The sequence below is a fragment of the Ruditapes philippinarum genome, unplaced genomic scaffold, assembly GCF_026571515.1.
Source record: "Ruditapes philippinarum isolate M1 unplaced genomic scaffold, ASM2657151v2 ctg2880_1_1_1_1, whole genome shotgun sequence".
Lineage (NCBI taxonomy): Eukaryota > Metazoa > Mollusca > Bivalvia > Venerida > Veneridae > Ruditapes > Ruditapes philippinarum.
Genome location: NW_026858783.1, coordinates 19,370 through 32,111, shown reverse-complemented (window position 1 = coordinate 32,111; position 12,742 = coordinate 19,370). Strand labels below are relative to the sequence as shown.

Genomic DNA, 12,742 nt, shown 5'->3' with positions numbered 1-12,742 from the left:
AAGGGGGTACATTCCCCTTCTGGCAACCCCCTGATGTATCTTTTGGTTGAGTGGCCGCGCCGAAAAAGTAGTCACTTTTTTAAACAACATTTCTCAAACAAAAACAAGTGTTGGGGGCCTAAATAAGGCCATTTTTTCACCATTTGAGACAACAAAAAAGGGGGGAAAGGCGTTAAAAGGCGTGTTTATCGCGTAATGGGTTAAAAGATATGTTGAAAGATAGAAAAAATCTCAAAATATGGCAAATTAAGCCAAATAAAAAAAAAATAAAAAAAAAATATATGAACCTTATGTTTTTTTTAAAGTAAAATTCGTTATTGGTAATTATTGTGTATGAATGAAAATCAGCCGCCCTTTCTTATACATATTTAGCAGAATAACAACATTTATATCATAAGTTAAAGATTTATCAGATATTAAGTATCAAGTCAGGATTGGCGGACAAAGTCCTGTCACATGTCTCGGGTGTATGATGTATCACATGATATACACATGACTTGTCACGTGATAGAAGCTAAAGATAATAATAAATTGAATTTATTTCCCCCGTCAAATCAAAATTAAATGGTTTTTGTTTGTGAATAGAAAGAGGAAAATAACGTAATGGAGTAATTTTAGAAAGGCAATAAATGTAAGTTCATATTTCATGTATATGCTGGTAGATACTTACATTTAAATCATTTCGCTTATAGATCAATTAATTTAAGCAAATTGATCATCATTTTTCGTTCTACAGTGTTATACATTTTGTTCTTGTACAATCATTTGAATGCATTGCCTGGATTAAGGACTATAAAAGATTATTAAACAACTTGTGTTAAATGTTTTTACCCATCCCTTCCGAGTAAAACGATTTTAAAATAAATACAAATGTAAAACTTTTTTAATGTTTTTCAAATTTAACGTCGAAATAAGATTCCTTTGACCCGCAAAATGACGTCAACGGAGCGCAAGCGCATCTTCACAGCGCATATTGTTTTATACAAAAGGGAAAATATCAATTTCTTTCGGCGGATCAATATCCAATCAAAAAGATGGAACAATCTGGAAGGGTAATAAAGTACCCAATCATTTTAACTATAAAAGAATTACTTCAATCATACTGGCAAGTATGAATATTTTATATATGAAGATCAGAAAAAGTGGCCGATTTGAACGCTTTTGTGCGTCATGTTGTCGCTAGCACGTCAAAATGCCAAACGGCGCGTTGTCGGACTTTCGTATTGTCGTCCTGTCGCGATCTCACATTGTCGCTCGACTCAAGCTTGAATTGATCCCCGATATGCCGTGGTACGTAATAATTTATATGTGGTCATGTTTATATATATTAGTGCAACATGGCGTGTTTTATCATGGTTTTGATGGAGAAACTTAGAATCTTTACAACATCTGTACCAGACCATGTCGACATAACTTGTGTCTATTATAAAACAGAACGGGGACCATTTGAACGTCATAATTATTATTTGGAAAAAAAATCCCGCCCATCGATTAATGACTGTCCATTATTAAGAAAACAATTTGGGCTATATTAAGAGTTTATCAGTCTGATATTTCATTTGATCTGAATGTATCAATTGAGTTGATTTTTTACAATACAATCTGTTCATATTTCGTTTAATAACCTTATTGTAAATAAGTTAAATAACTTAAATACTCTCTTGTTGGACACTTTTGAAGATAAACATAACAATTATTTTTATGCATATACATGTGTACTCACATTCAAACGATTTTGTAGGCTTGTATCTATCTGGTTGGCAGTAAAACCAGAAACATATATCAGTCATTGTTTGATATAAAAAACGTATTGATATGCATTTACTACTGAAAAGATACCCGGAAACCATTGACAGGACATTTCAGTTAACAGCGAAATGTACTTTTTTGTCAATTATTATATTGATAACGTTGCAAATGACAGTAAATCGGTTAGGTATATTAACAATGTTAATGGCTTTAAAATGCAAAGGAACACAATAACACAGACGGACGTCTGAACACCTTTCAATGTTTTTCTATGCCACGGATTCACGAAGTGATTGGCGGTATAACAGTCACATAAATGTGTGCCTGTTCACGGTTGAAAACGTCATTTATGCAAATTAAGTACAAATGGGTTCCATCTGAGGGCCGTCTGGACACCAAACACTGTGTTAATGTATATAAATTAAGTTACTAATATATGTACAATACTATAACTCAGAATAGTACATTTGGCTGCAAGCTGAAATATCATTTTAAAGGTGTCCAAACGTCTTGATAAGTGTACATGTATATACGTATATAAAATATATGGTTGCTAACCAAGCACTGACTAAAATAATTTATCTGGTATAACTGCTAGTTAGATAAAAACGCATATACAAAATGCACTGCAGAAACGGACATATACCAAACTTATATTAAATCACAAGTGTCTACCAATATGTTCTTTAAAGGATGAACCATTCCATGTATTAAGACTTTGGTTTGGTGGGAGGGGTTTATTTTCCGGATATTAATTTGGTCTTTCCGACAGTGCCGATGATGTTAATACGCGGTGATATATTCCAAGAAGCAGATATAATAAGGCTTGTCGAGATGAAATACGTGCACTTAGCTTTTATCGATTCTCATCAAGTCCATTATTGACAAAAGATATGTCGACATGCCTTGAAACAAACGTTGCCCATACTTCTTCATTATCTCACCAAACAATGATAGAAGACGTCATGCCGCGTATATATAAGTCGACATGACGCACATGAGTAATCACGAACACGATATCTAGGGGTTCAATTCAAGCTTCCATAGTATGAAATCGAAAGATAAGCTTATTAGACAGGCGACAGGGGGACATCGCCACAACGCGCCGCACTACAACGAGCCGTTTGACGTGCTTTGCTAGAGATAGGACGACAAGAGTTTTGACGACAGTGCTACAACGCGCTGTTTGGCAAATTTCGCCATCGACAAGACGAAAAGGCGATAACGATAAAGATTAGGTTGTCGCTATCGACAACGCAACGCGCAAAGTGTACCAAATCAGCCACCATAGATATTATATGATTAATTATATGCGAAAATCACGATAATTATCAAAATATTGCTATTTATCATCCTATATAATATTATAGTGCGTATGTGATTTATACAATTATCGTTTACATACTTTTAAACGACCCTTATATATTTTGCCTCTAGTATTACATAACATAAGTATAACATAAGCAATTAAAGTTTTATTTAAAGATAAAGAGACAAAAATGATGTAGAAATGTGTCACCTTTTGTTTTTTCCTTTTTTACGCCATCTTCAAAACATGAATGCTTGGTGAGTAAGAGATTTGGCCATTGGCAACATATATAACAAAATAAGTCACTAGTCATAAAGCATTTCAATGCAGGCAGGTTCATATTTTAAGTTAGAAAAACTTTCTTTACATCAGACACTAACAACTTTTAATTTATTCAAATTTATTCAAAGTCAAGATTTTAGCCGTGTGAACCATATTATTTTGTCATTGGTCAAATATTTGACTGACAAATCAATAGTTCTTCTTCATTTCTATGTCATGAACTTAAACAGCTATATCATGTTTATGATACAGCATTATTATATTTATCTCAATCATTTCTTGTTTTTCTCATTTTGTGTTTTCTTTATTTAGAATCAAGTATTTTTTACCAAAAAAAAAAATCTAAACAAAAAAACTTGCACCACCACAATTCTTTTTGTTTTAGATGTACAAGGTAATTTATATTAAAATTGCATGGACCTTAGTAGAGTTCCTCTAAAGAGTCTGTAAGATATGGCAATATACATATATAGGTATATATAGACATATGAACGATTATAGTAGATTCATTAGTGGTATAGGAGGATATACGCTTAAACAATCGATTTAATATGAAAAGGAGCATGACGAAGCATTACAAAACGAATAAAAATGACACTTTAAATAGAGTTTTAAAAAATCGTTCACTCTAAATGAAAAAAGTTACTGCAGTTAAATGTTGTTGATTGGGTGACTTTTTTATCACACAATAATACAACTTTGACCAATGTTAGAATTTAGGACTACATTATGACAGCACACGTCAGATACAATATACCAATGTTTAAGTGTTTGATTAAAGACAACGTATCAATTTCAGTTGAGTGTAGTTAAGATAAAGCGGTGAAGATATCGGCGTGCTGACAAAGTGAACAAATATAGATCTGAAATAAAAAGTTCAATTCGGGGTTATAATACCACTGTTTATACATATATCTTTTTGAAAAAATGAACAGACATGCATGCCACATCAAAGCACTATTTTATTGTTGATGTTGCTTGTTTTATATTGATTAACAAACCGAGGGAATGACGCTGATATGAAAATGGACCTAATCTAAATATACACATGTACATGTACAGTAACTATAGTTATTTATTTGTGTACATATAAGTTTTTTTCCTCAAAAGCTTAACATTATTTTGCATAAAATGTCATTTGTCATTATGTATGAAATTTTAAAAAATAAGATATCATTATATTGTCTGCCCTTCAAAAACGGGACAAGTGCTTCGTGTGTCCCCTAAATATCAAATAATTGTGAAAAACTCTACTATTTGAAGGGAAATACCGTAGCTCTGGTGTAAATGACTTGACTTTAACAGACACATGTGTATGAAACTGCTCTCCTATGTTACAATAAGGATCTATTTTGTCTTTGTTACATGGTCGTGCCGCTTTGGCGACTCGATAAAAAAGGTATTGCACTGACATGCATATGTATTGCCGTGACGTCATTTCAGTTATACAAACAAAGTGTAAGGACGCGCTAAATGTAAAAGTTACACGCCAAATGTCGCATTTTTGCGAAATGTCGCACTGTCACTTAATGTCACATAATCTTCTGCCATTATTTGGTATATTGTCAACAATACATGATTCTTTGTAATGATGTCAACATACTTAGTGAAGCAATTTTAAATCATCTTTAACAAATACACATTTGTGCCTCTGTAAGTTGTGAGATATCGATTAAGACAGTCTAACAACATGCGTGTTTCTGTTCTTTTCAATGCAAACTTGATTCCGTCCTACCTATTGCCTTTTTTTTCTATTTTTAACAACCCTTTGACATACATTTCCAATTTTAACTGAACTTATGTATGAAATGCATATCCAGTAACATAGCTGCCAGCCTCTTTTTGCTTATGGCCTGATTACACTTTCATGGTTGATTTTAGAGTTTAAAACAAGAACATGTGTTTTGTTATGACACCGAAACTGAGAAGATTTTTTTAGCTGTAAAAGAATCTCAGCATAAACGGTAGATTAAACCTGTACGTTCAGAAGTGAATAAAGTGTGTTTTCAGCGGCAAAGGCATGATTTTTGCGGAGAACGTTAAAGCGTAATTTTAGACGATGGTCCCTGAATATGTACTGTAATATGCGTTATGAAAAACCATGATTTTGCATTTTTTCCTAGAATTCTTGAGTACAGTCTTTACAGATTCCCTATTTATGTTTTATAAATAAAGTTTGTTTCTTTATAAAATTAAGGTAAATCTATTACTGCGACTCATTTGACACTGACTTTTTTTACTTTATCATAGAAAAAAACAGACATATTATAATTCTTAATTGGATAATGAAAAATTTCTCTCCCAATACATATACAAAATTTTGACTTACATTTTTGGAAAAAAGAGGTCAGGGATATCTAAGTCAGGTAAATATGGCAGATGCAGTGTATATTGCGCCGGTATATGTGACAGCAGCGCTAAATGTCACACTTGCCACTTAAGGTTGCCCTATTGTCGCTAAATGTATCAAAATATTTTGCCGTTAAATGTCGCGATAAAGAACTTAATTGTCGCATCTTGTCCGTTACCGTTAAATGTCACAATACTACCTTTAAATTTTACTATATCTAACTGATGTTGGTATAATGACAATATTAACGTCATAACGTCACATTAAAGTGATCTGGAAACTAAATATCTGACAGAAAGTAAATGATTAGCAAAATGTAATAAACTAAAATCGAAGTCAACTTTGTCGGTAATATTGATTTACTACCACAATTTATTCCAAAGAGCCCCATTTGTGACAAACACATTTGTAAACTGTATACGTTTTGGTTGTTGTTGTTTTTTTTTTTCATTCGTAGTGGCATTTTTATTTTTTCCATAAGCAGTGTACCTGTGTCCACAATCCAGATCTAAACCATCATTTGTTAATTTATATGTTGACGGAAACAAATGTAAAAGTGTAAGGTGCATCTAAATAGCTTTTTACTGACAAGCAGTTACAGGACAAAACAAGATTCACTAAATTGTGTATGTGAATAACATGTTAAGCCACACAAAGGTGGTTTCGTTATATTTTCAGGTATTGAGAAATGGCATTGAATTGGTTGACCTTGTTTGATTTGAAATAACGTTTTCTCTTTAAAGCTGTAAAATGGAATGTGCTTAAAATTTGATTGAGCTTAGATCAAAAGCAATTGCGTAAATACCATCACTGTTAACTACACTGCAACATTTTACTGCTGGAACTATATTACCAGTATAGAAATACATGTTTGCCAGACTGAACATCCGAGCAGACTGACTTTGTTATCCGTTAACACATCTGTGTTATTTGTGCCATGTGGCGGCTGTAAAAAGTCTCCCCGTACATTTAATCAATGATGTTATATTTTCGATCCTAGAAGATCGTTCAGCACGACATTTTTGTATACATGTTATGTTATACTTTGAGTTTCATCTATTTGGACATTTTAAATTTGGGTGGTTTCAGTATTCCTACTTGAATACTGTATAATCACCTTTAGGATATGTTGCCTGCTTTTTAAATTTGTCTTTTGACGTCTTATCTGTGATATGCAGGCTTAATAACCTCAGATCCCCTTTCAAAATTCCATTTTATTTAGTTCCGCCCATCGTTTTCTCGTTTAGGGCAAAAACATTCTTTTACTTGGGGACCATACGCCGCTTTTCATGGAATGGCACGTTTCTGAAACTTTCACGTTTTGCAAATTAGCATAATTCTGTTAAATACATGAATACAGAATGAAAAGTAAAAAAATCTTCAAACTCAAAATGTACATGTATACTATACATGTCAAAAATACATGTATATGATTTTCTTTAAATATAATAGCGAACTAAATAGGACGTATACTGATACTCCGTTTGGTTTGAGTTAGTATTGTTGTATATAAACCAATTCAATACCTATATGTAATGTTAGTCACCTTATCAATAATCATCAGGCACATTCTAATTTGGCCCTTTAATTAAATTACGGACAAGTCTTTGTCCCTTTCCCGTTGGAGCAAGGGAAACCTATAATGAGTGTATTTGGTCGCTTTATCACTTTCTTAAAACATGTCCTCGATCGCATGGTCGAATATCTCTAATAAGATGACAACGTTTTCAAAATGCTTTTTTTAAAACTGAACCGGACTTTGCTACTTCAGTTTATAGAAATTAAAAGCCTTAACTGATTTCCCTTCGGCTTTTTTTTTAAAGGGTTTGGTAAACCCTTATTAAAAATGTGTAACTACAGTTTAAAAACGTAATGGGGATTTTTTTTCTAAAAAAAGGAAAATTTAAATATTAAAACCTTTTGTAATTCTTAATAAGAAGTGTATGTGGGTTTGTTGTGGGGAATTAGGGGAAAACAAAAAAATACATAAAAAACCATGTCTTTTTTTCGGGGTCAACATAAGGGGATTTCGGGCCGCCAAAAACGCCTCCCTTTATGTATTTAAATTGGGGGCCTTTTTTTTTCGCAATAATTCGGGTTTTGTTACTTGATTTAAACCTCCCCTTTTTATGATGGTTAAAAGAAATAACGGCGGGAAATTTGCTATTTACCCGGGGGCGGGGGGGGTTTTTTTAGGGAAAACCCGGGGGGATTTTTTGTGAGGGAAAAAAAGGGGTGCAGTTTCATAATTTTTACCTGACTTGTAGAATTTCTTTAAAATTTGGCAAAAGGTCGCGGAAATTATTTCCGTACCTCGGCATTTTATAGACAAATGATAGATAAAACGTAAATAGACTCTTTCGGCCAATCTGGAGTCAAAATTGATCCTGGCTGTGTTTAATAATATTATAAATATCAAAGTTTATATGTTCACCGAGGCTTTTTGTATGATTTCGACAGGAAATATCACGGTTTGTGAGTTGCCCACAACATTTTATGATAAAATTTAAATGTTTTTTGAGGTTTTGAAAATGGGCGCAAACGGCCATCATAATAAGGTATGATAACAAACCGTGAAAGAATTATATGTGGCTTTGTTTATTAAAAAAAATGTTGCTAGAACCATATTATTATTCATCATTTCAATGTCATATGAAAAATCATGTAGAACTATAAATATAGATTAGCATTTTGTCCAAAACATTTGCTGTATGAATAATTAAATGATACGCTTCTTTTGTTTTCATCAATATTTGAAATATGTATTGAAATTGTGACCATTGTAAACGAACCAACTTAAAAAAATTCTTTCATTTTGAGTCAGAAGATGTATCGGGAGTAAATTTATATGTACAGATATTTACTCAATATTAATCGTAATGAAAAATACCACTTAGTGCTTTGGTAATACTTATCATAACTTTTTGAATTTGAATTTTGCAGCAATATGTTTTTTTATATATTTTATTATATTCGTTCAGTGTCTGAACAACCTGGTCGACAAATAAACTAGAATAATTGAATGATTTTATTTGGTACATAGCGGATAAACCATCAAGTACATCTTTAAAGTTCAAAATGTATTTATATATAGGGTTAAGAACCTATTTGATATGATTCACTTTTTTTCATCAATCAATCAAATCTTACTGAATATCTTTACAAACCGATGAAATATAATTATACGAGGATTGATACAAAAGTTCTCGGCCCGATGTACGTTCGGTAGTCGGAGAAACCCAACTAATGGTTTAACTTTTCAATATAATCGTCCTCTACATCAATGCACTTTGCTCACCTGTGCTCCAACTTGTCATAAAAGAACTCATTGACCAATTCCATGACATCTTCATTGCTTCCAAAACATCCACCACGAAGGTTGGTTAACAGGTAGAAGTTAGAGCGGGCCAAGTCCAGATATATGGTGGATAAGGAAGAATTTCAAAGCCGCAGTCAGTTGCAGCAGCCATCGCAACTTTGGGTGTGTGAGCTGGGGCATTGTCGCAGAACACATCGAGTCAGTTTGCCCCTCATTTTACGCGCGATTTCTTGACACAGATGTCTCAATTTGTCTGCATAGAACAAAGCGTTTATGGCACGACCTTGCTCAATGTAGTCAATCATGATTTCCCCCTGACTATCTTAAAAATTGAAGCCATCACCTTCCCTGCTGATGGCTCCAACTTGAATTTCTTCGAAAGCGGTGAGCCAGGATGCTTCTGTTTTTCTAGATCGAAGTGATGGACCCATGTTCATCCTGAGTTGCGATCCAATAGATAAAATCAGGTTCATCCTCGTAGCGAGACAAAGGATATCTTAAAATATCAAGGCTGGTCCGTTTCTGGTCGTCAGTTAACTGTATAGGGACCCAACTAGCGGAAACTTTTGACATGACATAGACATCTGTCAGAATTGCCGAAAACTGAACCAAAGCTTGTATCCATTTCCCTAGCAATGCCTCTCAGGTCTCGCCTTCTGTCACACATGACCAGATCGTGCACAGCTTCGGCAGTTTCATCGATGTTGGCCTCTTTTGGCCACCCAGACCACTGATCATCTCCAATGCCTTCCTTGCTCCTCTTATATTCAGCAGCCAATTTTTACACAGTGCTATAAAAAGAGGGGGCTCTTTCCCAAGTCTTCATGGGGGCATTCCTTTCTTACAGAGGCTCCGATTTCAACTTTCTCGATTTGGTCTAAATAAAACTCCTCTCTACTGATTTGTTTTATGTTATTTAATCCTGGTTAAACCGTATGTAACTCGGTCAGTAACCTTTAATTAGGTATCGGTATCGACATATCGTGCGTAAATGTCAGATTAGTGGCTAAAAGTGTATCGGGCCGAGAATTTGTTTGATCATACATCTTATAATGACTAAAAGTACACTGGTATAATAAAATGGATAATTAAATGGACAGCACTTTTTACATGACAAATATAAACTGTAATTAAATATACCAATAAGCTGTACTTATGATATTGACCACCGTAATGTATGTTATTCAAGCTTTATTCCCTACCCACAACAAGGATAAATTTTTCAACATTTAGAATGGATAGAGTTGGTTGATGTTAGTCTAAACAATTCATTGACATATGTTAATAACTCTCTTCGACGTTAAATATGGAGCAGTGAATGACAATACTTTGCCAGTTTGAAAATAAGAGAGTAAGCAAAGTTAATTCTTACCAAGAAGCTACATCAGAAATACAGACCAAGGTGTGTATGGGGGCCTGTTGGAGTACAACACCTAGGACGGCTCCTCCGAAACGTTATAATATGGTAAATTAGCAAAGTATGACATTTTTCTCTGATTGGGAAAACGTTTAGTTTAGTGGTATAAAATAGGTAAAAATATACGTTTTATAAGTTGCCTAGGTAATTGACTTGAGTTTCGTAGTAGTTGGAAAGCGCATGGTTCCTGATCATTATATTTTAATGTATCTAAATAAAAGTACACAATTTGTGTTCTCATTACACATGGGTATGACTGATGGAGTTTTCCGCAAAAAAAACCTTTTTTTTTCTACACCCGAATGGACTTGTTTATAGAACCACCCCTAACAAAAATACTCGTCATAACAATATGTATCTTTGTGGTACGTAAACATTGCTTGATTTGAACACTATACATGTACATGTTATCTCTTTCACTAGAGATTATTATATAGGGTATCGTCAAAATTAATGTCATTTAAATCGGTGAAGGTTTTCGGTACCAATAGACATATTAAATGACTTTTGAAAGTAATTATAAATAAATTTACAAACAATTTAAAACAACACACTATTCATTTAAGTCATCGTTCGTTGGAATCGTATTTTTTAACCAAAATGTAATCATATATTTATCTATAATGAGGTGTACATACAAATCTATGTTTCACATACACTATCGATTGCATTATCCATTTGTATTGTGGTACGTTATAGGAGACAAGTGTTTCTTTTTATTTTTGATTTACGTACATTCTCATAGGTATGATAACTTAATTTCCAACGATTTCAAAATTATGTGATCGAAAATAGAGGGATTGATTTTTTTGTTAAATATAAATCACCCCTTTACTGATTATTTAATATTTTGTTGTTATCAACAAAATAATGTGTTATACAGTACCTGCGCTCATTTGAAATATATATCAAAACAGATAATTGTTTCATCCTTAAAATGATAAATAAGTATTTAGTAACAAGAGTCGTGAGTAGATATATTGAAGAAAAAAATATATTGAGCATTGAACCATATCTATTGTTATGTACATTTGGTTCAATTGAAAATAAGAGTCGTTATTGTGTACCAATGAAAATCAAACTTCATTTTCAAGCAGAATAAAAGCATAATCATCAACAGCAAAAGATTTATCATATATTACGTATGAAATAGTCAAGTTGATGTCCACAATTAAGAACAGACACGTGTCTCTGGTTTATGATATATCCAATGATAACAAATGGCTTGTCACATGATAGAAATTATAGATAACAATAAGTATAACACTATAACACCCGTCAAATTAAAGTCAATCAATTGTTGTTTGTGAATAGAAAGAGGGAATTATTTCAAAGGAAATAATGAAAAACCGATAAATGTAAGTTATATCAGCATAATTATATGATTCTTAATACTTACATATTTGTTTATGGTATTACAAACCTTCGATTATTGACCAATTCAGTTTAATATAATTTTGTAGTTATAAAATTCATGTTACATTAAATTTTATAATTTATACTAAATATGAAAGAAACTTCCAATTCCGATACATATTCTAATGAAAATATTTCATTCCCAATGTTCGGGTGAACATTTAGGTGTCAGATGCAATCACTCACAACTCAATTGTACGCATCTTACACAAACGCTCGCACACAAATAAACAAACAAGTGAATCGTTACATGCCATTGCATGGCAGTCGCTGCGGTGACATAACGATGATCATAAGGGCCGCACTAAGCATTAGATAACATTGCTTTCTGAATTAGTGGCTGTTGATATTATTAGGATGATTAAGTGCCGCTTTAACGACTCCGTAAAAATAGTATTGCACGGCCATGCATATATTTTGACGTGAAGTCATATTCGTTATATAAAAATAGCGCTAAATGATAGCGTTATGCTAGTACTATTGGCGAGTCAATGGAAAAAAGGATTTTTTCACTTACTTCAATTGGCCTTTAATTTTGTTTTGTTATGTCATAAAAAGAATATTAAATTCTTATACGTTTATTATTTAATTAATTAAACTCGTTGAATAAAATAATATTATGCTCGCCATAGGATTGCAAAACATAATTTTGTTAGACTTATTCAATAAATTCAGCATTAATCTTACACTCATTCAATATCCTCTTCAATGATGAAAAGACATTTAAAAGAAACTGACTTAAATTAGCCCCGACAAATAGAAACCGTTCAAGCTGCAGTTCGTAACCTGGTGAACTCTGGTGAATTTAAGAAAAAAAAATCTTATCTGAATGTGGTAAACAATTGATCCAAGTTTCAAAAAATCTTTAAAACTTTACTTTAAGCATTTTTTTTCGAAACC

The 12,742-nt window shown here is 32.9% G+C and overlaps 1 protein-coding gene across 1 annotated transcript in view; it reads left to right on the top strand.

Moving 5' to 3' along the window:
- Nucleotides 1-513: 513 nt before the first annotated feature.
- The window catches only part of LOC132754272 (uncharacterized), a gene marked incomplete at its 3' end in the record, with an annotated part of 29,144 nt that continues 16,915 nt past the window's right edge, over nucleotides 514-12,742 (top strand). The window contains 1 exon segment of the mRNA XM_060744887.1: nucleotides 514-631.